Raw genomic sequence first — 22,825 nt, 5'->3', positions numbered from 1 at the left:
TATCCAATAGTTTTCAGTATGGACTTATGACAAGCCTTTCATATATCTATTCTTAATTATTTTATTGTTTTGTTGCTGCTATAATTTTCCCAATATTTTATTTTTCATTTGTTTGATGCTAATAATAGAAATAGAATTTTTCTTTTTTTAATCATAAATATTTTAATGCTCTTATTACATCTAGAATACTTTATAACAGAACCCTTAGGATTTTCTATAATAAGAGTATATAATCCTATGTAATAAAAGGCTAATAATGTATGCAAATTGACTGAATGGCGGAATGACCGGTCGCTATGATGCACACTGACCACCAGTTGTCAGACACTCAACCCGGGAGCTGCCCGTTGGTGGTCAGTGCACTCCCACAGAGGAGTGCCGCTCAGCCAGAAGCCAGGCTCATGGCTGGTGAGCACAGTGGCAGTGGCGGGAGAGGTTCATCCTTAGTGACAGTGCTAAGGATGTCCTCCAAGGGCTCCTTGACTGTGAGAGGGTGCAGGCTGAGCTGAGGGACACCCCCCCCCCCCCCCCCGGCCCTGAGTGCACAAATTTTATCCACTGGGCCTCTAGTCTGTACATAAAAACAAATATTTATTTCAATTTTTATGTGTTTTGTTTTATTTTCTCCTGTATTATAATTGTTAGGACCTCTGTTTTAATCTCAACTTTGAGAGAGCAAAAAACCTTGCCTGAGTGTAGGGAGGGAGGGGAAAGAAGAGTGTTCTATATTTCACTATTATAAGATGTAAAATGTGAGCTATGGATTATTTATAGATTGCTCCTTACAGTTTGAGAAGGTGACTCTTTCAAATATATATATGATTTTCTTCCTGAGTGGTTGTTATAGTTTATATAAAAAAAATCATCTTTTGAGATGTTTACATGTTTTTCTCTGTACTTTATCATTGTGTTGAAGTACATTGATTGTTATTTCAATGTTAAACAAAACTTGAGTTCCTGAGATAAATTCATCTTGACTATTTCACTTAATCATTATAATCATTGTTAAGTAATTAAACTTATTATCATGTTATAGGTAAATGAATTGAAACATCAACATAATAACTAACTTGCCCACTATCGAACAGTTAATAATAAGAAGAGAAGCTGTATTTAGAACTGGTTATTTAATTGTTTTGATAAATAGAGTAAAAATATTCTACTAGCTGTATTAAATGAACATACAAGTTGACTAGAGAAGACTAAAATGTGAGAAAGGGAAACAAAAGTATTGGGAACCTGTTATGCAACCACTGCAATAGCTTATTCTAATAAAGCAATTTAAAGGAGACACAGAGGCTCACAGAACAACTTTCCCTGACGTGATTTCAAATCAAGATGTTCTGATCAAGAAGGCATGCTGGCCTGTTAACCAGTTAGGACTCTTACTTATGTTCTTTCACATAATTTGCATAACTTTGGCTTGAGTCTATGGTAGTCTTATAAGCATTTAGACTTCATGGGAACTGCTCATAAATTGATTAGTGCTGTAAATCAATCAGTGGGTTCCTCTGAGAAAATGTAACAACTCAGGCTCTAATTCTGTGTCTGTTAAATGAGGTGTGCAAACTTTTAAAAATTATTCCTTTGCAGAAAACTCCCTATCAGCTAGAAACAGATGGGCTGATGGATATTTTCACTAAACACCCAAACAGATGCTAAAAATATTCATTACCAGTGAACCATAACATTGGGATAGATTGATACCTCCTGTCTTCTTTACCTATTTGAATGTTAGTCAATCACCAAAATACTTATCTGCTTTGCAATGTGCCATGAGAGGATTTTTAGTTAAGCACACTAGCAAGCACACACTTGTATTTAATAATGATAGAGCTATAGATCAAATGATATTGTCAAGCAGATCAATAGCCCATTTCATATAGAGAAGAAGTGGAAATTTAAAGTAATCTTACCATGTAGAAGACCACATCCTCATCTTGGAGGGAGAGGAGAAGGAGACACACAGCAAGGGACTGAAAGAGAGAGAAAAAGAGAAGTAGAGAAAGATCAGAGAGTGCTATCTGGGAAACCTAAAGTTTCAGGAGCCCTAACACCTGCTATCATCTTTGGAAGAAAATGTTAGCTAAGATGGGTGAGGGTGCTGCTGCTCAGTGTCTTGATTTATGCTGTCTCTAGACCAAGCATGTCAACCTCTCGGCCCACATTGAATATTTTTGTGGCCCAGCCAATATAACGATATGTACGAAACATTTTAATAAAAATTTTGTAACTTAATTTTTACAATATCCTGTTATACATAATCTACACTAATGAAACAGGAACATGTAAATTGACCATACCTCCATGACTCCCACCAGCCAATCAGGAGTGAGTATGCAAATTAACCCAACAAAGATGGCGACTATATTGCATACACAGGTGTGGAGCGGCTAGGTAGGGCGGGACACCTGCTATGGTGTCTGATGGTCTTAGACGACTCTGCTAGCAGTTCTCAACCTGTCGGTCGCAACCCACAGGTTGAGAACCACTGCTGTAGAGCCTAAGACAATTGGAAAACACAGGTATTTACATTATGATTCATTAACAGGAGCAAAATTACAATTATGAAGTAGCAACAAAAATAATTTTAGGGTTGGGGGTCACCACAACATGAGGAATTGTATTAAAGGGTCGCGGCATTAGAAAAGGTTGAGAACCACTGCTCTAGATGAACACTCTTCTATCATATGAGAAAATCTTAGAATTGATTTCCACATTATATAAACTGTCTCTTATGTAACTTATTTCTACCACCAACGTGAAGAAAAAAATAAGAAAGGCAGATGCAACAAAGACAGTTCAGTCTATAGAAAATTACTATTGAGTTTATGTGTGTGTGTGTTTGCATGTGTGTGTATGCGTGTGTGTATCTAACAAAGAAGAATAAAAATGAATAGGTTGGGGTCACAGTTGGAAAAGGAAATTGTATTTGTGGCAGAGTAATAAAAACAATGAACTAAAAGTGATCAACACAATACAAATCCAGTGACCTTCCTCTGCATAAGTAGTTACTCACATCATATAGATTGATTCTGTTACTCTCTTACTACCATTGCTACTCTGATGATTCTATTTGTAATCCACTGCTTCATCCTTCCTGTTTATAGCCCACACAGTCATAAATTATTCAGCTTCACATAATGAATTTTAAAAACTGAAAAAGGTCAAAATATTAAATATTTTTCATTGCATTTTTTTATTGAATAACATCATTTTAACGGTTTTTTTCAGACATGTTTTTAAATTAATGTCTATCTTTAGAACACAAATGATTTCTAATATACATAATTTGTCATGAAAACAACCTTTAAATTCACTGAACTCTGCCTGCAACCAGAACAATTAATATCTGAGATATGAATCTACCTACATATGCTTTACAGTGGTTGAAATGTAAAATAAGACTGAGTTCAGGAAGTCAATGTACTGTTGCAGGCATTCAGTGTAGACAGACTTAATAGACAATGATGTCATGATTGTATGTAGGAGTTTGGGTGATTGACACAGTCCAAAGACTTCTAATGAATCTGAGAGACAAGCTTATTTGGCCTTAGATGGAGATCTTATCTTTTGAATATTTCATTAGCAATTCTGATCCAATTTGTAACAAATATATATTTGTTGATTGAGAAGAAAAACAATTTTAAATCTGTAGTTAGATATCAAATGCTTATCCTATACTGTATAATAAAAGCCTAATATGCTAAGTGTCTGGTCATCCAGTCAGCCATTCAACCAATCAAAGCGTGATATGTTAATGATATGCTAAGGTGCACTGACCACCAAGAGGCAGACAGTCAACTAGTTGACCAGTTGCTATGATGTGCACTGACCCCCAGAGGGCAGACAGTCGACCAGTAGGTTAGCTTGCTGCTGGGGTCCAGCTGATCAGAACTGAGCGAGACAGGCTGGACATGCCCTGGAGACCTCCCATAGTTCCTCCCTGGCTGGCCAAACTCTTGCATCCCTCCCTTGTCCCGATCATGCACTGGTGGGGTCCCTTGGCCTGGCCTGTGCCCTCGTGCAATCCGGGACCCTTTGGGGGCTGTTGGAGAGCCGGTTTTGGCCCAATCCCACAGGCCAGGCAGAGGGACCCCATTGGTGAACGAATTCATGCACCGGGTCTCTAGTAATAAATAAGCTGAATTGCAGCACTGCACAGGGTTTTTCAAGATTTGGTATATGCTGCTGTGTAATTTTCAAAAATTGTTCCCAATAAGCAACCCATGCAATCTCCTTCCAATTCATGGCAAACAACTTCAGCAAAGTCACATATTTTTCTCATTGCTATAGGTTAGAAGAAGGAATGGGAGAAGAAGGGCCAGAAATGAGGGAGAGAAAGAAAGAAACAACTAAACTAGGAGTATTCGAATGCTCTGCACAGGAAGTATCTTAGATATTTTTGTTTTTTAAAGCTATATGATCTCTGTTGTAGCTATTCAACTCTGTTGTTGTATTGTGAAAGTAATTACAGGCAACATCTGACTCAATGGGAATATCTTATTTATAAAACAGGCAACAGGCAGGATTTGGTTTTTGGGCAGTCGTTTGCCAAACCCTCATCTAAACTTTTGTTCAGGGTACCATAACAGAAGCACTGGTAGCCAAAATTTAAAATTAATTCATTTATTTTTAAATTTGTTAGGTATCATATTTTCTTTATTTCATTTTTCCTATCACCACAGATCCCCTTTATGCCCTCTCTACCTCTACCCACCTCCTCCCCTCTCCTGGAAATCACCACACTGTTGCCCATGTCCATTGTTCATGAGTTCTTTTTTTTCTTTTCTTTTTTTCCTCAATGCCTCCACCACCCCTCAACACCTCCCACCACCACCACACACACACACCAGAGCTGTGTGCCTGCTCTCTGTCTATGATTTTGTCTCTATTTTGCTTGGTAGTTCAGTTTGTCATTAAATTCCACATATGAATAAAATCATATGGTACTTGTCATTAGATGAGTAGATAAAAATGCTGTGGTACACAATGGAATACTACTCTGCCATAAAAAATAAGAAGAATTTATATTTTGCAACAGATGATGGGCCTGGAAAAAATTACACTATGTGAAATAAACCAGTCAGAGAAAGACAAGTATTTTCTTTTTAATTTTTAATATTAATTGATCAGTGCCTTTGAGTTGGGATTCATACATTTAACAATATTTGTTATGTACTAAGGTTTAGAAAAACAAATGGAATTCCTCCGGGATGAAATTATACCTGAAGTTCTCAAACTGTTTTCATTTTGAACACATGTAAAGAGTATAAATATTGTTTGTAGTTAACAAATACCATGAATTATTTTTAAATGTTTTATTTGGATGATTGTGGAATAGTAACTTGTTTTAGAATTCAGCTTTATTGTTGAAAGTATTACAGATGCCCCTGTTTTCTCCCCCATTGATACTCTTCTTTCCACCCCCTCCCCAGCCCTTCACTGCACTATTGTCTGGGGTTATGCATATTGCATATAAGTTCTTTGATTAATCTATTCCTGCCCCTCTTCCCTCTGAGAATTCTCAGTCTGTTGCATGCTTCCATGTCTCTGGATCTATTTTTTTGGTCAGTTTATTTTGTTTATTAGACTCCACATATAAGTGAGATCATATGATATTTGTTTTTCTTGGACTGGCTTATTTTGCTTAGCATAATACTCGCCAGGTTCCTTCATGTTGTCTCAAAGGGTAAGAGATCCTTCTTTTCTGCACCAGTATTCCATGGTGTAAATGTATTACAGCTCTTTTATCCACTGGTCTACTCATGGGTACTTGGGTTGTTTCCAGATCTTAGCTATTGTAATTGTGCTGCTATGAACATAGGGGTGCATACATTCTTTCTGATTGGTGTTCTGGGTTTCTTAGGATATATTCCTAGAAGTGAGATCCCTGGTCAAATGAGGAAACTCTACACTGTTTTCCATAGTGACTGCACCAGTCTGCATTCCCACCAGCAGTGTAGTAGGGTTCCCTTCTCAGCACATCATCCCCGGCACTTGTTGTTTGTTGATTTATTGATGGTAGTTATTCTAGCATATGTAAGATGGTATCTCATTGTTGTTTTAATTTGCATCTCTCGGATGATTAGTGATGTTGAGCATTTTTTCATATATCTCTTGTCCATTTGTATGTCCTTTTTGGAGAAGTGTCTATTAGGTCGTTCTTTTGTTGAATTGTATGACTAATTTATATATTTTTTAAATTAACCCTTTATTAGATGTATTATTCTCTGACACAGTGTAGGGTTTTCATTTTTTAATATTTTTTATTAATTTCAGGAGGAAAGAAGAGATACAGAAACATCAATGATGAGAGAGAATCATTGATAGGCTGCCTCCTGCATGCTCCCTACTGAGGATCAAGCCCAAAACCCAGACATGTGCCCTTGATCAGAATCAAACCTGGGATTCTTCAGTCCACAGGCCGATGCTCTATGTACTGAGTCGTACTAGCTAGGGTGGGAGTTTTCATTTTGATGCCAGTTTCTTTTGCTGTTCAGAAGCTTTTTATTTTGATGTAGTTCCATTTGTTCATTTTTTCTTTTGTTTCTCTTCCCCCCTGCCCCCAGGCATTATATCAATGAAAATTCTGCTATGTAAGATGTATGATATTTTGCTGCCTATGTTTTCTTTTACATTTTTTATGGTTTTATGAATTACATTTAGGTCTTTTATCCATTTTGAGTTTATTCTTGTGTAATAGTAACTTTTAAGCTTCCAAATCTTAACTTTAGGAAAATGAATTGTATGAGGACTCTGAAGTCAAAATTCCACAATGAAAGGACAATGGTTATAGGCAGTTTCAGGAATATGTAGTGGTTATAACTGTCTTCTAAAAAACTTGAAGAGACAAAGGGGATATTTTGGGTTTTTTTTGCTAATCCCATCATTTCACAGATAAGGATTATATGCCAAACCAGTGATCCTTGAAGAAAAATACAAAAATAAAGTAAAAGAATTCCTTTTTTGGATAATTCATCCTTCCACTATGTGTGAAAATTGATATCACTAAAAATAAAAAAGAAGCTTTTAAAAATATATTATAACTCTTCATTCTAAAATGAAATTGCAATCCTAATTGCCTAATCATTTGTTGTAAAATGTCTTTAATTTTTCATATTAGAATAGAGTGATTTCATCTGTTTATATAAAAGTCATTTTGTCCTTTTCACATTCAAATAACTTATTTCTGCAGACACATTTTTTTCTGCTCTCAACTTCTCCCTTTCTCCTGGATCATTCCATCAGCAAACAGAAGTGCTTTAGTGTATCCCATTAAAAATATTTTAAAAAACACAGACAAGCCAAAACCGGTTTGGCTCAGTGGATAGAGCGTCGGTCTGTGGACTGAAGGGTCCCGGGTTCGATTCCGGTCAAGGGCATGTGCATTGGTTGCGGGCACATCCCCAGTAGGGGTTGTGCTGGAGGCAGCTGATCGATGTTTCTTTCTCATTGATGTTTCTGGCTCTCTGTCCCTCTCCTTTCCTCTCTGTAAAAGATCAATAAAATATATTAAAAAAAAAAAAAAACAGATAAAAATCCTCTCCTTTGATCTCATGTCCAGCTACTGCTATAACCCTCCACTATCCTTCACAGGAAAATATCTTAAGAGATATAATGATTACTTTCTCCATTTCTTTGTTGTTACTCTGAAAAGACCAGTTGTGTTCTATCTCCCCAATTCCAGAGTGTTTCTCCTTATTCAGTGGTTGCCTGTTCTCTGATTCTGTCACTAAATATTTTTTATTTCACTAAAATTTTTTTCAGTTGATAACTAAGAATTTAAATATTGTTAGGCTTAATTTAGAGCCACCTCCTCTATATACATACCATTCAGATAAAACAATTACATTTCATTGATTTAAATCGCATTTACATACAATTGACTTCAAATCTATAACTTTATCCTTCTCCTCTGAGCTCTACATCAGTATTTCTAAAAGGCCTCCATTGGATTTCCAGTTAAAGTTGTGAAAGGCAGAATTCTGGAATTTCCTCTCTAAAACTGACCCCCCAATCATCTATCCATTAAGGCAAAATTATACAATTATCTTTAATATTTCTAAGCCTCTTACCCAGCCTTCAGTAACACCTACCATACCTCTATACCACATACCACATACTACATAAGTACAAGCAATCCATCAATAAGTTAATACACCTTGTATGTATCTACAGTTTTAAATTAAGCTCTTGGCATTCTAATTCAAGCCACTTTACTTCTCACTTACAGTACAGGAGTGGGTAAAAGTTGGTTTACAGTTGTTCCTGTGGAAAATAATTAATAAATAATAATACCAGAATGAATTTTTTCATTTACTTACAACTGAAAACCTAATTTTGCCAGTCCCTGTATAGTTTACTAACCACCCCTCTTATTTACACTTAGAATGACATCCAAACATGTTACTATAACTTTCAAAGCCTTGCCTAATTTGAAATCCAACTACTTCTCTATTGTTATGCTTTACCAAGATCTCTTATATTCTATAAATTCCAGTTTGCTTTTCTCCAATAATTAATTTTGTTTGCATGTTCAGGTCATTCTGTCTATATTCTTTCCCTGGGAGCCACTGGCCCCCAATCTTCATATTGCTGGGTTCCTGTCATCTTTCAAGGTTTGGTTTAAACATATTTTCTCAGGCTATCCCTATTTATAATACCAAATTAATACCAAAATGCTCTATAACTTTTTATTTTATCACTTTGTTTTAAATCCTTCATAGTATTTATCACTATCTGAAATTTTTCACCATGGCTTGATTAAAAAAAATACTTGGTAAAGAATTAATGCATAATATACATATATTGAAAGAAAGAATAAAATGATATAATGAACAATAACTTTAAAAAGGTCTTTTTTTTCAGCAAGAATGGAAACTATATAGCAAGAGAGTCTCTCCCAAACTCTGCACACATATCTGATATAGGTAACTGAGAATGGCACATTTTCCAGCTGGTGTTGCTACAACCTGTGCTCCTTCTCATCACAACACTCAATTTGGCTACTATTCAGACAGCATAAGCCGTGAGTTAGAACCTCCTTCCTGTCCCTGAATTAAATAGTATAGTTTAGTGTATGTATAATTTTAGACAAAGCCACCCACTTCATTAATTAAATGTCAACTCAATAGACATTTATTAAGCAGCTTCCCTACTGAAATATAGGTCTCTGTTTTTGAGGGCTCACAGTTTAATGAAAAAAAAATATTTAAAAATAATTGAAGTCAATGAAAGAATTTAGGGGAGAGAGGTAGTGCAATCAAGGTGTGAAAAGTTAAATAACATGGCTGTCAAATATTGATCTTATTGTTTTAAAGAAAAGACAATGAATGTTGGTGGAAATAAGTCTGGGGACAATCAGAGTCAGATTGTGAAAGACTTAAATTTGAGATACAGCCCTAGCTAGTTTGGCTCAGTGGATACAGAGTCGTTCTGCAGACTGAAGGGTCCCAGGTTCCATTCCAGTCAAGGGCACATGCCCAGGGTGCAGGCTCGATCCCCAGTAGGGGGCATGCAGAAGCCAGCTGATCAATGATTCTCTCTCATCATTAATGTTTCTATCTCTCTCTGCCTCTCCCTTCCTCTCTGAAATCAATAAAAAACAAACAAACAAATAAAAGAAACCAGATACAGAGCTTCAACCTTGCTGTGCACTCACAGGTGAGGAAAGGGATGATCAGAATTTTGAACAAGATAGGTGGCGGTGAAGAGCAGAATAGAACAGAAAAGTAAAAATCTAGGGCCACACTGACAAGCTGGAATGAAAATGCAAAATCTTAAGAGTCAGATAACTAGGATTTGGATCAGATGGAAGAGAAAAGTGGAAATACATTTCAGGAATTCTTGCAGTTATAAACACTTATTTCATGCTTGTTCTGCTCTGAGGTATGGCAATGGAGAGATATTGAATAAAAAACATGTCACTGCAATAGATGGTATTCCTCTACCCAAGAGGAAGAAGGAATTTCAAGAGAATAAAGGAGTTTATTTCAAACATGTTGAAGTTGAGAGGCTGAAAGGGATTGCTGTGGAACCATTTAGCCACAGGAAAATAAATGCCTTAGAGTTTTCTTGGTTCAAATTTATCCTTTGTCTCTCTCAGTTCTGAACTCATTTAGAATTTTGCACAGAATTCATATAGTCCCAAACTATTATCTTTGTTGCTACTTAAGAAGTAGCTAGTATAAATTAGGTTTTCAAGATCTTTAACTTTCAATTTGATGGGTTCATCCTCCTAAGCAACAAGACTGTTCAATAAGTGTACAACATGGCATTAATTCTTCACTGCTGTATAGTTCATCTTGTTTCAAGTTGGGAAACAATTCTGATCTAAATAATAAACATGCCAACTATGTTAACCTGCCATATAATGGGTCTTAAAATTAAGTCAGTTGTTGCGACCTGAATTAAAAGGCTGAGTCACAAATGCTGGTTTTTGTTCCTCATCATTCTTCAACAAGTCACTTTGATTCAAATAAGTCCAGAATTCACTGCATGCAAATATGTGGTATAACCCCTTATGTTGCCTTCATATTGTTAATAATAATAATAACATTTAATCCTTAGCATGGGTCAACCTATGCTAAATATTTTACATTAAAAACATCGATTTTCACAAAAAGACACTGTTATATGGTAGGAATATATGTTTATTATATAATACTAGAGGCCGGGTGCACAAAATTTGTGCACTGGGGGGGGGTGTCCCTCAGCCCAACCTGCACCTTTTCCAATCTGGGACCCCTTGGGGGATGTCCAACTGCCTGTTTAGGCCCAATCCCTGTGGGCCTAAACAGGCAGTCAGACTTACCTTTCACAATCCGGGACTGCTGGCTCCCAACTGCTCGCCTGCCTGCCTGATTGTCCCTAACCGCTTTTGCCTGCCAGCCTGATCACCCCCTAACCACTCCCCTGCCAGCCTGATCAACCCCTAACTGCTCCCCTGCCAGCCCAATTGTCCCTCCTCTGACAAACCGGTCACCCCCAAATGCCCTCCCCTGCATATTCCTTCTGTATTAGATAGGGTTTTTTCTTTAACATATTGGACAGCCCTAACTGGTTTGGCTCAGTGGATGGAGTGTCAGCCTGCAGACTCAAGGGTCCCAAGTTTGATTCTGGTCAAGGGCATGTACCTTGGTTGGGGCCACATACCCAGTGGGGAGTGTGCAGGAGGCAGCGGATCAATGTTTCTCTCTCATAGATGTTTCTAGCTCTCTATTCCTTTCCCTTCCTCTCTGTAAAAAATCAATTAAATATATATTTTTTTAAAAAGAGACATTTAAGATTCCTCCATATCTGCCTGGCTGGTGTGACTCAGTGGTTGAGACCCCAGGCTGCTGCCGCTGGGTGGGGATCACACCATGGGGGTGTGCGCCCCTTCCAGGCTGAGACCCCAGCCCAGGCTGACACTGCTGGTAGGGGATAGCACCGTGGGGGTGTGCGCCCCTGCAAGGCTGAGAACCCAGCCCAGGCTGCTGCCACTGGGAGGGGATCGTGCCGTGGGAAGTGAATTTGTTTTTGTTTTTGATAAAGGGTCAGGAGGGCATCTGGGCAGCATTCCGCCAGGCTGCTTACTCTGCCAGCTCTCAGCGGCAGCCCTACCTGACACTGGGGGACTCGAGTGGGGCTGAGAGTACTGGGCGCCTCCATCTTGTGGCTATGGGCACTGCCATTTTGTTGCGGAGTAACGGTTAATTTGCATATTACTCTTTTATTAGATAGGATTGTATTAGGAGTTTTGACATTTAGATTACCGATAAGCAAAAAGCTCAAATTATCTCCAGAAGTCTTCCCAAACTCCACTTGATTACCTGAAGCTGAGATCCATTCAGTCAGTTGAACAAATTCATTATTTCAACTTATTTTACCCTTTGGAAGCTCTATCTTGACATAACTACACATTTTGAAGTTATTTCTATATCCAGATAAGGTTTCCTGACCCTTGTGTTGGATTCATAACATCTGGGAGAGGTTTCATCTTTATCCCTTCACACCATGTTGCTATTTTTAATGACTAACATCAGAACTTCTGCCTTTCTAAGGCAAGTTTTACCACCTTCATATTGTCTAAGCATCTGAATCTGGACAAGCTGTGGCCTTAAAAATATGCAGTAACTAAACACAATACCCTTTCCTGATTTAGACACAGGCTCTGCTCAGACATAGGCTGTGTCTGCTGAAAATGTAGTTCTTCAAATGTCATAGTACTATTTTATTTCATTAAAAAAGCACACTAAGGTTTCATTAACACTTTTAAATGCACCACTCATTTATACATCTCTAGAGAAGAAAAACTCACAAATATTTTAATTGTTTAGTATAATTAATTAGAATTTGTATTCTTAATTTTGAAAAATGTTGTATCTTAGAATCCATGAAATACCATAGTTCTTTGAATTTTTACCACTTGTAGATTTCTCACACCATTTTTATGCCTTGTCATTGTGCTTCTTTCTTAAAACCCTACAAATATTGTGTGAAGAAGATAGCCCAAAGGCAATAGCAGATAGATTTATTGTTATTTTTACCTTCAGAATCAGATGAATCTTTACCTCAAATTAGTTTCAGTTGTTGAGACTGAAGATACCACACAGACCAAGAGAGAATAAAAGGGTTTATTACTGACATATTTGAGATCTCTAGGGGCAAGCCTCTCAAGCAATTCTGAGGTGACTTGAGAGGTGAAGGAAAGGAAGCTAGCCTAGTTTTTTAACTGTGATTAGTGACACAGGCAGGGGCTGGCATGGTTAAATTCTCCCTTTGGCATCAACAGAGAGAACACTAGGCCTTTTTTTTAAAAAAAATAATAATATATTTTATTGATTTCAGAGGGGATGGGAGAGGGAGAGAGAGAGATAGAAACATCAATGATGAGAGAGAATCATTGATCGGCTGCCTCCTGCACACCCCTTACTAGGGATTGAGCCCACAACCCGGGCATGTACCCTTGACCAGAATCAAACCTGTGACCCTTCAGTCCACAGGCTGATGCTCTATCCACTGAGCCAAACTAGCTAGGGCCACTAGGTCTTCTTGTTGGCTTGTCCAGATGTGGGGTATAGGGAAAGAGGAAAGGTTGAGTTTTAAAAACTATCAGCAGTAAAATATCAAAAAAATGGAGTCATACTTTTACATTTATTTTAAAAACTTATGAAAGGTCAGCATTTTAATTTAATAAGACAAATGTGTTGTTTTTTTATCAGAACTTTCATGGAAGCTAACTTTCCACACATATAGCAAAACACTGAGATCTTTAGATGCGTTGAAATTTATTATATCTGTAGTTGCCCAAATTCTTGAACATCCCTCTATAGAATCTGTGTCAAAGGCTTGTTTCACTGTCTCACAGACAAAAGGTAAAAAGTAAACCTGATGCATTTTTTATAACTCTTAGGTAGTAGATCATATTGTTTATCTGATCTTATCATATGGCCTAAGTCAAGTTAAAATGTGAATTATTTTATTTTTTGTCTATCTGGTCCTTCTTCAGCATGTTGGTAGGTTAATTATTAATTGGTTCTTCATTTCATTTTACATATGAAATGTTAAGACAAAATCATCAGTATCTGAACATAGAAAATTGCACCATCCAAAATATAGACATAAATCTTGCTCAATGTTCTCAATTTTTGTAAAATAATCCTCTCATAAATATTTTTAATGTTTTTCCCAAATGTAATATTACTTTTTAAAATATATTTTTTATTGATTTCAGAGAGGAAGGGGGTTGGAGAGAGAGATAGAAACATCAATGACAAGAGAGAGAATCATGGATCAGCTGCCTTCTGCACAGTCCCCACTGGGGATCAAGCCTACAATCCAGGCATGTACCCTGTCCAGGAATTGAACTATGACATCCTGGTTCATAGGTTAATGCTCAACCACTGAGCCACATTGATGGGCCCAAAGTTAATATTATTGAGATGAGTTTTCATCATATAAAACATTTATAAACCTGTTTAAGTTACAAGTTATTAGTGAAAAGAAAGCTTCTTGCCAGTATTTACTCGTCTAATATTTAGGTGAAGTATCCTATCTAATAAAAGAGTAATATGCAAATTGACCACACCTCCGTGGCACCAACAAGCCACGCCCACCAGCCAATCAGGAGTGAGTATGCAAATTAACCCAACCAAGATGGCTGCAGCCATGGAGTGAGCAGGAGGCTTGAGTTTCCCCGGCAATGGAGGAAGCCACACTTTCCACCCAGACTGGCCAGCCCAGGCCTCCATTCAAGGCTACAAAGTTTCAATTATATAAGATAAATAAATCCCAGATACCAGGGCCTCCGCTTGGGTCGCTGGGGGGCATGGCCGGCCTGCAAAACACCACAGGCCCCTCACCCAGGCCACTCTACGTCCCAAGGGAAACCCCACCCTGATCCAGCCCCCACTCATGCACCAGGCCTCTATCCTATCTAACAAAAGAGTAATATGCAAATTGACCATCACTCCAACACACAAGATGGCTGCCTCCATGTGGACACAAGATGGCTGCCACAAGATGGCCAGCACGGGAGGGCAGTTGGGAGGGACCAGGCCTGAAAGGGAGGGCAGTTAGGGGTGACCAGGCCTTCAGGGGAGGGCAGTTAGGGGCAATCAGGCTGGCAGGGGAATGGTTAGGGGGTGATCAGGCTGGCAGGGAGAAGCATTTAGGGGCAATCAGGAAGGCAGGCAGGCGAGCAGTTGGGAGCCAGCAGTCCTGGATTGTGAGAGGGATGTCCGACTGCCCGTTTAGGCCCGATCCTGGTAGGATCGGGCCTAAACAGGCAGTTGGACATGCCACGAAGGGTCCCATATTGGAGAGAGTGCAGGCTGGGCTGAGGGACACCCCCCCCCATGCATGAATTTCATGCACCGGGCTTCTAGTACTGTCTATAAAGGGCATTATGTTTGTTTTTCTTTTATTCTTTTCTTTCTTTTGCTTGAATTAGAAATTTTCAAAAGGTAATGTGTACAATAATAAAATCTGGTCAGCATTCTTCAGTGGAAGAGTTGCAAGACTCAGTTTCTTAACTTGGAAGTGCCTTTACTAAAGCTTTGCTCTGCCAAAGCATAATGGAATCCCCTTTCCCACTGTCGGTGGTGCTGTGCTGAAAGCAGTCTTTATATTCATGAGTCATTGATAGTATGTCCTTATTTTGGCTGAACAGAAATTGACCACATAGATTAACGCAGGAAAGAAAGTATAGTGTCTTCAAATGCTTGAGTTTTGCCTTAGAAAGGCCACAGAGGCCATCAGTGCTGTACTGCATTTACTATGCCTCCCTCGGGGAAGAGTTGGAAACCCATTACTCATGAAGCACAGAACCCTGACACAGGAATTTTGATGTTAATGATAGTTAGCCACTACCAAGCTGGACTGAATTCAGCTAAGAAGCTCAGTATCCTGGCCATTAGCAACCCCCCTGTGTTATTCTGTCCCCCATTTATTGCATTCCCTGCCAGTTCCGTGATGCACTAGCTTGGCAGTTATAATTTTGTAGAGAGGCAGGAATTTTTTATAAGTCTCAAAAGAATTCAAACCTGAACTAATATCTGACTGTGAGCACTTTATGTGACTTTTATTTGAGAGAACATCTCTAAAAGATTTAAGAGCAAGACAATTTCTCACTTGGGTTGCTTGTATTTCTATTTCAACTAACTTTTTCATAGCTTTTGAAGTAGTTTCAGATGGTCTATGGAAACACAGGTGAATGATCCGCATGGTCTCTGGCCCATTTTTCTTGTTTTCTTCACCAGTTACTATATAAAATAAAACAGGCTTATTATATTGGAATCTAGAAAGTCTTCCAATCTCCTAGGCATTACCACTTCCTCTGGAAGAAGCATATCACGTTAGATAGCTAGATATTAATAAAGGAAGAAAGCAAAAGGAATCAGAATTATTAAGCATAAACAACTGGGGTGCATAGTCCTCCTTCACTAGAGAGCTATAGCTTCACACACTCCCCAGGGGATCACAGCATTGCTGAGCCAAGAGGATCCACATCCCTCCCTTCTTTTTGTAGGGAGGAAGGATCAGCTTTCCAACATCCCCAGGGAAGTCCCCTGGCCCAGTGGTATCATTTCCTGTTATAGGGAAAAGGAGGAGGGGAAATGGCGCATGATCAGTAGGAGTAAAGGTGGCAGCAGGGGGAGATGATTCTACAATGAGGCATGTGCGATAGAAACTAAGATGGCAACCATAAAGTCCTGCATGTCTAGCCTGGGAAAAGAATCAGATTGGATAGGGACACAGAACCCCAAAGATCTAGGAAATGGATTGGTTATGAGGAGGATCCAGCACAAATCTGGGAAAGATTGGGAAGTTGATTGGCTAGTTTGAAAGGGCTCCTGGTCCTTCCCAAGCCAAGATAATGTAATCCAAGCTAACAAACCTCTCCCTTTCTCTTTCTCTTTCTCTTTCTCTTTCTCTTTCTCTTTCTCTTTCTCTTTCTCTTTCTCTTTCTCTTTCTCTTTCTCTTTCTCTTTCTCTTTCTCTTTCTCTTTCTCTTTCTCTTTCTCTTTCCCTCTCTCTCTCTCTCTCTCTCTCTCTCTCTCTCTCTCTCTCTCTCATGCTTGTCCTGTTTGCTCTCATGTCTCTCTCCATAGCAGCCATGTGGCTCTAGCCATGGCCTGGCATCAAGAAGCCTGACAGACTCCAAGTGCTACCCTGCTCCAGGGAGAGTGCAGCTCAGAACAGGCTAGGCTAGCCAAATGGGAGCAGACATGGACTGAACAAATGGCACAGAAATCTCTGGACATTGGCTCTGTTTCTGGGCTTGCTGAAGATAAGGCTGAACTTTCACAGTAGGATAGATGGAGATGAGACATGGGGATCCAGGGGCAGCCTTCTATTTCTACCCAAATAAATCCCACCATGTCACTTACAACCATCCATACCTGGGTCTCTGGAATGCTTCCCTTGAGATCCGTGCAAGAACCTCATCTTCACCTGCAACAAAAGCACATTGAAGCCTAACACAGTTCAATTGAAAGGGGGAGGGGGAGAAACAGAAAACAACACAGCAAATAAGAATATGTGTATCATTGTAAAATTGTATGTAATTTTGTTTTTTCAATCGTGTGAAATGAAGCATGAGAAAGGTTTAAGTATGGGAGTTGGACTTAAAATGTATTTGTATCAACTTGGTATCACATTGTTCCAGTATATAGCATGCAAAACCATACATAGAAATAACACTGCCTTTCTATGTTGTCCCCAGAAGCTCCTGGGAATATGTTCCCATGGCTGCAGTGGGGAAAAACATGGAAGAAGAGGAGATCTAGAAAAGTGGGCTCAGATTTCCTATTCCTATCTGGTCCAGGTTAGACTCTGCCAGTGAGAAGTGTTTGGTGCGAGTCGATGGCAGAAAGGGAAGAGAGGGCACCATTCCTCAGGCTCAATGCAGCTTCTAGGTATAGAGATGGAGCAGCCTGAGAGTTGGTGGAAATTTCCCAGATGTTAATGCTTCCCGATGGCTTCAGTGGCAAACTATGAAAAAGCTACAGACTACAGGGATAGTGGGTAGTTGTTTATGTCTTCCCAGAAGTTCTTGAGCAACTTCAGCAAACTACAGTCAAGCTCTTAAGTTCATCCCTTTCTGCACCGCAGGCGAAGCCCTTAGCAGCACCTCCTTTGACCTTCACTCCTGTTCTCCCAACATAGGCCTGACTTTCTACTTTATTGCTTTAAAACCCTTAAGAAGTGCTTCTGATTGCTTGACTTAATCTTACATGACATTAAAATCAATCATTTATATTCAAATTCAAACCATATATATGGAATTAATGCTGGTATTTAATTAAAAAAAAACCTTTCAGAGACTTTACCAGTAAGTACTATATATGTTTGGTGAAAGTATGCCATTCACAGTATAAAATTTTATTTAGATATTTCTTTAATAGCACTCTGGCCGTTAGTTAAGTAACACTACTTTTGGAGAAAAACGTCATATCTAAAATTATTTTAAATGTGGTTTGTTAGCATATTAAATAATAATTTTCTTTGACAATAGATGCAATATTTGATACTGGATTTAATTTTACATATCAAATATGATAATATTTGGTTTCTATTAAGGGATCATGCTTCTAACATAATTTTTAAAAGTCACTCAATAGGCTGATTTGATGAGCTTTTCTTCCATTTGTTTGATTTTTAATAAGAGGCTTAAACTGATGGCCTATCTGCTTGGTGTTATTGTAAATATAGATGGAGGCAAACATTAATGAAGGACCCATAATCTTGGTGAAAGAGGTGGAGTAAACTAATTCAATTAAAGTGAAATATGAAATAAACTAGCATGCTTTAATTTGAGGAAGAAATCTGGGCAAAGGGGGAGAGAGTCTATAAACAAAACTACACTAAATTCTTTTGCATTTGCACAAGTTATCCAAGAGAATGGAGAGAGGTAAAACTGTGGTATGAGGACTTGGGCTGAATATTTTAAACACATAGTTTTGTGTACATGAATTTGTATTTGGAACTATAATATTAGACACTCTCTAAACATAGGAGGAAATGGGATAATACTCCATCTGTCAGTGGTAAGAGGATCTTAGTCTGAATATTGATAAAGCTGCTGGCTCTCACAGTGCTACCTTGGCTCAGAAGCTTTTTTGCCTCTTAGTTGATACATCCAACTTGTAACCCCAGAACCACCCCTTCAAGAATAGGTAAGGCCTCTTCCCACCCTTAGTGAATATGAATACATAAATTGATGGAACAGACTGGATATTTAGCTTTGAAGAAAGATGTTTATTATACACAGACAATGGGAACAGTTTGGAATTTAGCACCTCTTCCCGTGTAGTCCATACCGAGGGAATATTCTCAGTGGAATAAGGCAGAATTGCTGGAAACCACCATTTTCTTCATCCGAGTTCTATAATTGGTTGAAAGGCATTCTGAGAAATGTAACCAATGAACACCGTTTGTGATATTAGTTTAGGCAGCAGACATTTTACATAAAGATGATAGAAATTTGGATTACTGTAGCACTCATAGCAAAATTCATTCTAAAATACAAATAAGTTCAAATCATCTTATTGTTTACAATTTTATTCTTGTCAAACTTATGATAACCCTTCCAAACCTTCCCCTTGCTTTGTGTTCCTGATTTGAAACAAACAAAACAAACAAACACACAAAAAAACCTGACATCTTACTATTGCTTCTTTGAAAAAAATTTTAAATTATTTTATAACATGTAAATAGTTTTCCTTTCTGGTTTAATTCCTTGGTTTTTAATAAGAAGTAGCCTAAAACAGAAAAAAGACTATGACTTTTATGCTTAAAATTTGAAATAGCTTTTGGAATAACCAGAGTGAATATTTGGGGCAACTGTGCTGAGAATAGTTTAGATAGGGAATTCTAAATTATAGGGGATATTGATTACTAACATTGGAGTAATTCTGGGAATACTTGTTCTCTACAATCCATCCAATCTTTCTCTTTTCTCTTTTCTAGAAATTTATGCAGGTCAAAAGGGGTGAATACAGTAAGGGTGTGTGTGAGAAAAATGTAGGTTGTGGTTCACTAGCTAGATAAAGACTGGCTACATTCTTGGCCAACTATGATTTAATACATACTCATCAATACTTGACCTTTTCTCCCAGATTTCAACTAAAATTTGTGAATACCCTAGGATCTCCATTATCTTGTGCATTGCAGCGGAAGCTGAAAAATTGGGATTTCTGGGATAGATGCAGATGGAAACATTTGTCATGATCGGCATAAGTTCATCCATACAGAATTTGTTTAATACCATTTTGTTGCCAAGTAAAAAATGAATAGATTTTATAATACCAGGATCATCTGTTCTGTTGGAAAAGTAATATCTGGCTGACAGATTCCACAGTCCTATATGGCAAAATCTGGTGGGTTCTCAGAATTGGTTTTGCAGAAGTGTGCACACAGTCCTCATCTTTCTTCTTCCCATAATAAAAATTAATCTCAGTTGGTATTTATCCTTGCCCTTGTACTATTATATTTTATGTAATAATGTTAAGGGACACTGAAATAATACTCAAACTTCAAAATATGAAAGTCAGAGAAGGGTGAGTTTTTCAGGAAATGGGTTAAGTATAGTTATTGTTAAAGTGGACTATTATTATAGATATAGTGAGCAAATTGTGTTCCTTCTTAAGAACAATTTCTTCTTGCATTTACTTACCTGCACTGGCCTCTTTAGACATGAGAGCATTTGACACCTGCAGTGGAGCCATTAATCTGAAGGATGTTTTTGCTGTCCCCAACAAATAAATAACTCCTTTGTCCTGCTTACAAGTCAGGATATAATGTTTTTTCTCATTATGTAGCCTTCAGGTCAGATTGATTGTCACCTCGAGCATCAAGATTTAATGCTTTAGCAAAATTCTTTCAAGTTCTCACATTTTTCTTCATCCGTAGTGTTGGGTATGTGGTAAAATATATTTGAGCTCCCCATACTACCAGATTCGAGTCTAATCATGTGGGCCACCGATGTTATTGCCATCAGGCATTTGTCTCACATAACAACCTTGGCCTTGCTCCTCTGAAATTAGGTCTTGTGTTTTCATAGCTTGGGAGGCAATAATGCAAATCCAATATACCTAGTTCTCTTTTAGGGTGTAAAGAAACATAGCAGAATCATATGACAAGAACCAAGAATGATCACCTTTTGAAATATTTTCTTTTCTTTAAGTGCTAGCAAAATTCTTGACCCAGGTTAGCAGTCCAAAGGCAATGATGTTTTTGACATGTTCCTATGGATCTCTCAGATATAGAATGAATCACTTTAGGAACACTCTCTCCCCGAGGTCAAAGTGTCAAAGAACAGGTCTGATGTGGATAAAAAGGCAGTGGGATTTTACTGGGTTTGACATTCAAAATTAGTCCCAGTGGGACCAATCATAATTACCCACATGAGTTTGGCAAGTTGCTTTTAATGTTGGCTCAGTTATTTCATTTCTTAAGAGAAGATTGTGATATTCATTCCACAGGGTAACTGTGAGAGTTCCAGAAGGGAAAGTGATACAAGATAATAGAGTAGTTAGAAACAAAAGTTTAAGAGTCAGACAGATTAACTGGTCTAAAGACTCTCACCATTAATTACTGGGAACTTGAGAGAGTTATTCAAATAAAATGAACTTCAATTCCTTCATCTTTAACAGGTAATTGCAATATCTTATTTTTTAAGATTGAAGGATCCAATCATATAATACACTAGAGGTCTGGTGCACAAAATTCGTGCATGGGAGGGGATTGTCCCTCAGCCCGGCCTGTATGCTCTCCAACCTGGTACCTCTAAGGGGATGTCTGACAGCCAGTTTAGCCCCAATCCCACAGGAATAGGGCCTAAACTGGCAGTCGGACATCCCTCTCACAATCCAGGACTGCTGGTTCCTAACTGCTCGCCCGCCTGCCTGCCTGATTGCCCCTAACTGCTTCTGCCTGCTAGCCGACCGCCCCCTAACTGCTCCCCTGCCAAACTGATTGACGCCTAACTGCTCCCCTGCTGACCTGATCACCCCCAACTGCCCTCCCCTGCCGGCCTGATTGTCCCCAACTTCCCTCCCCTGCCAGCCTGATTGCCCCCAACTGCCCTCCCCTGCCAGCCTGATTGCCTCCAACTGCCCTCCCTTGCTGGCTCAATTGTCCTCAACTGCCCTCCGCCCTCCCCTGCAGACCTGGTCCCCCTGAACTTCCCTTCCCTCTAGGCGTGGTCACCCCCAACTGCATTCCCCTGCCAGCCCAATGGCTCCCAACTGCCCTTCCCCTGCCAGCCTGGTTGCCCCCAACTGCCCTCCCCTGCAGGCCATCTTGTGGCAACCATCTTGTGGTAGCCATCTTGTAGCAGCCATCTTGTGATAACATGAGGGTGGCCATCTTGTGACAATGTGAGGGTGGCCATCTTTTGGCGGCTATCTTTTGGCAGCCATCTTGTGATGATGTCATGCGAGTGTGTCACATGAGGGCATGATGCCACCTAGGCTTTTATTATAGCAGCTGGCTATCACACAATAAGCACTCACAAAATATATGCAAAATACTTTAAAAAATAAGTCTGCATTCTCACACTTGATCTTAGCCAAAAGGCCGAGAAGCGATAAAGTCTGCATTCTCAGATTATTAGTCCTAAAATAAATTGTGTCTAGAAATATATATATATACTAGTGACCTGGTGCACGAAATTCGTGCACATTAAAGGGGATTAATTAGAGGAAATAATTTAATATTGCTATTTGACCTTTCTCTATAATAGAAGTGTCAGAGATGAAAGAACATTAGTAAAATGTATATGAAAACCTTCCTCCTATCAGAGTCTAGGGCTTACCACGGGACCCAGAATCAAGTCCCCACCCACCCACATGCACCTCAAAATCACATGAGACCCAGACCCAGCTGCCCCCCTCCCCCATTGGGCTACATCCAGACCTGGCCAGTCCCACCCTTGTCAAGCCCTGCTGGGCAGGGGGCGTAGCCTCAGGTCCCCTGGCCCGGTACCAGGAAAGAGGGTGTGGCCTGAGGTCCCCCAGCCCAGATCAACATGGGGAGCATACCTTGAGGTCCTCTGTCAAGCCCCTCCAGGTAGGGGACATGGCCTGAGATCCCCTGTCAAGCCCCGTTGGGTTGAGGGCATGGCCTGAGGTCCCCCATCAAGCCCCACCAGATAGGGAGGCACAGCCTCAGGTCCCCCGGCCCAGCACCAGGAGGGGGGTGCAGCCTCAGGTCCCCCATCAAGCTCCGCTGGGTGGGGACACAGCCTGAGTTCCCCCAACCCAGCACTGGGGGTGCACTTTGAGGTCCCCCGTCAAGCCCCACTGGGTGGGGGGCGTGGTCTGAGGTCCCTGTC

The 22,825-nt window shown here is 39.4% G+C and overlaps 1 pseudogene; it reads right to left on the bottom strand.

Annotated features, from left to right (window-relative positions):
- Positions 1-21,920: 21,920 nt before the first annotated feature.
- On the bottom strand, positions 21,921-22,080 carry LOC114227881 (U2 spliceosomal RNA; annotated as a pseudogene).
- Between the last annotated feature and the right edge of the window lie 745 nt (positions 22,081-22,825).

This window comes from Eptesicus fuscus, chromosome 16, assembly GCF_027574615.1.
Source record: "Eptesicus fuscus isolate TK198812 chromosome 16, DD_ASM_mEF_20220401, whole genome shotgun sequence".
Lineage (NCBI taxonomy): Eukaryota > Metazoa > Chordata > Mammalia > Chiroptera > Vespertilionidae > Eptesicus > Eptesicus fuscus.
This window is presented reverse-complemented; position numbering and strand designations above follow the sequence as displayed.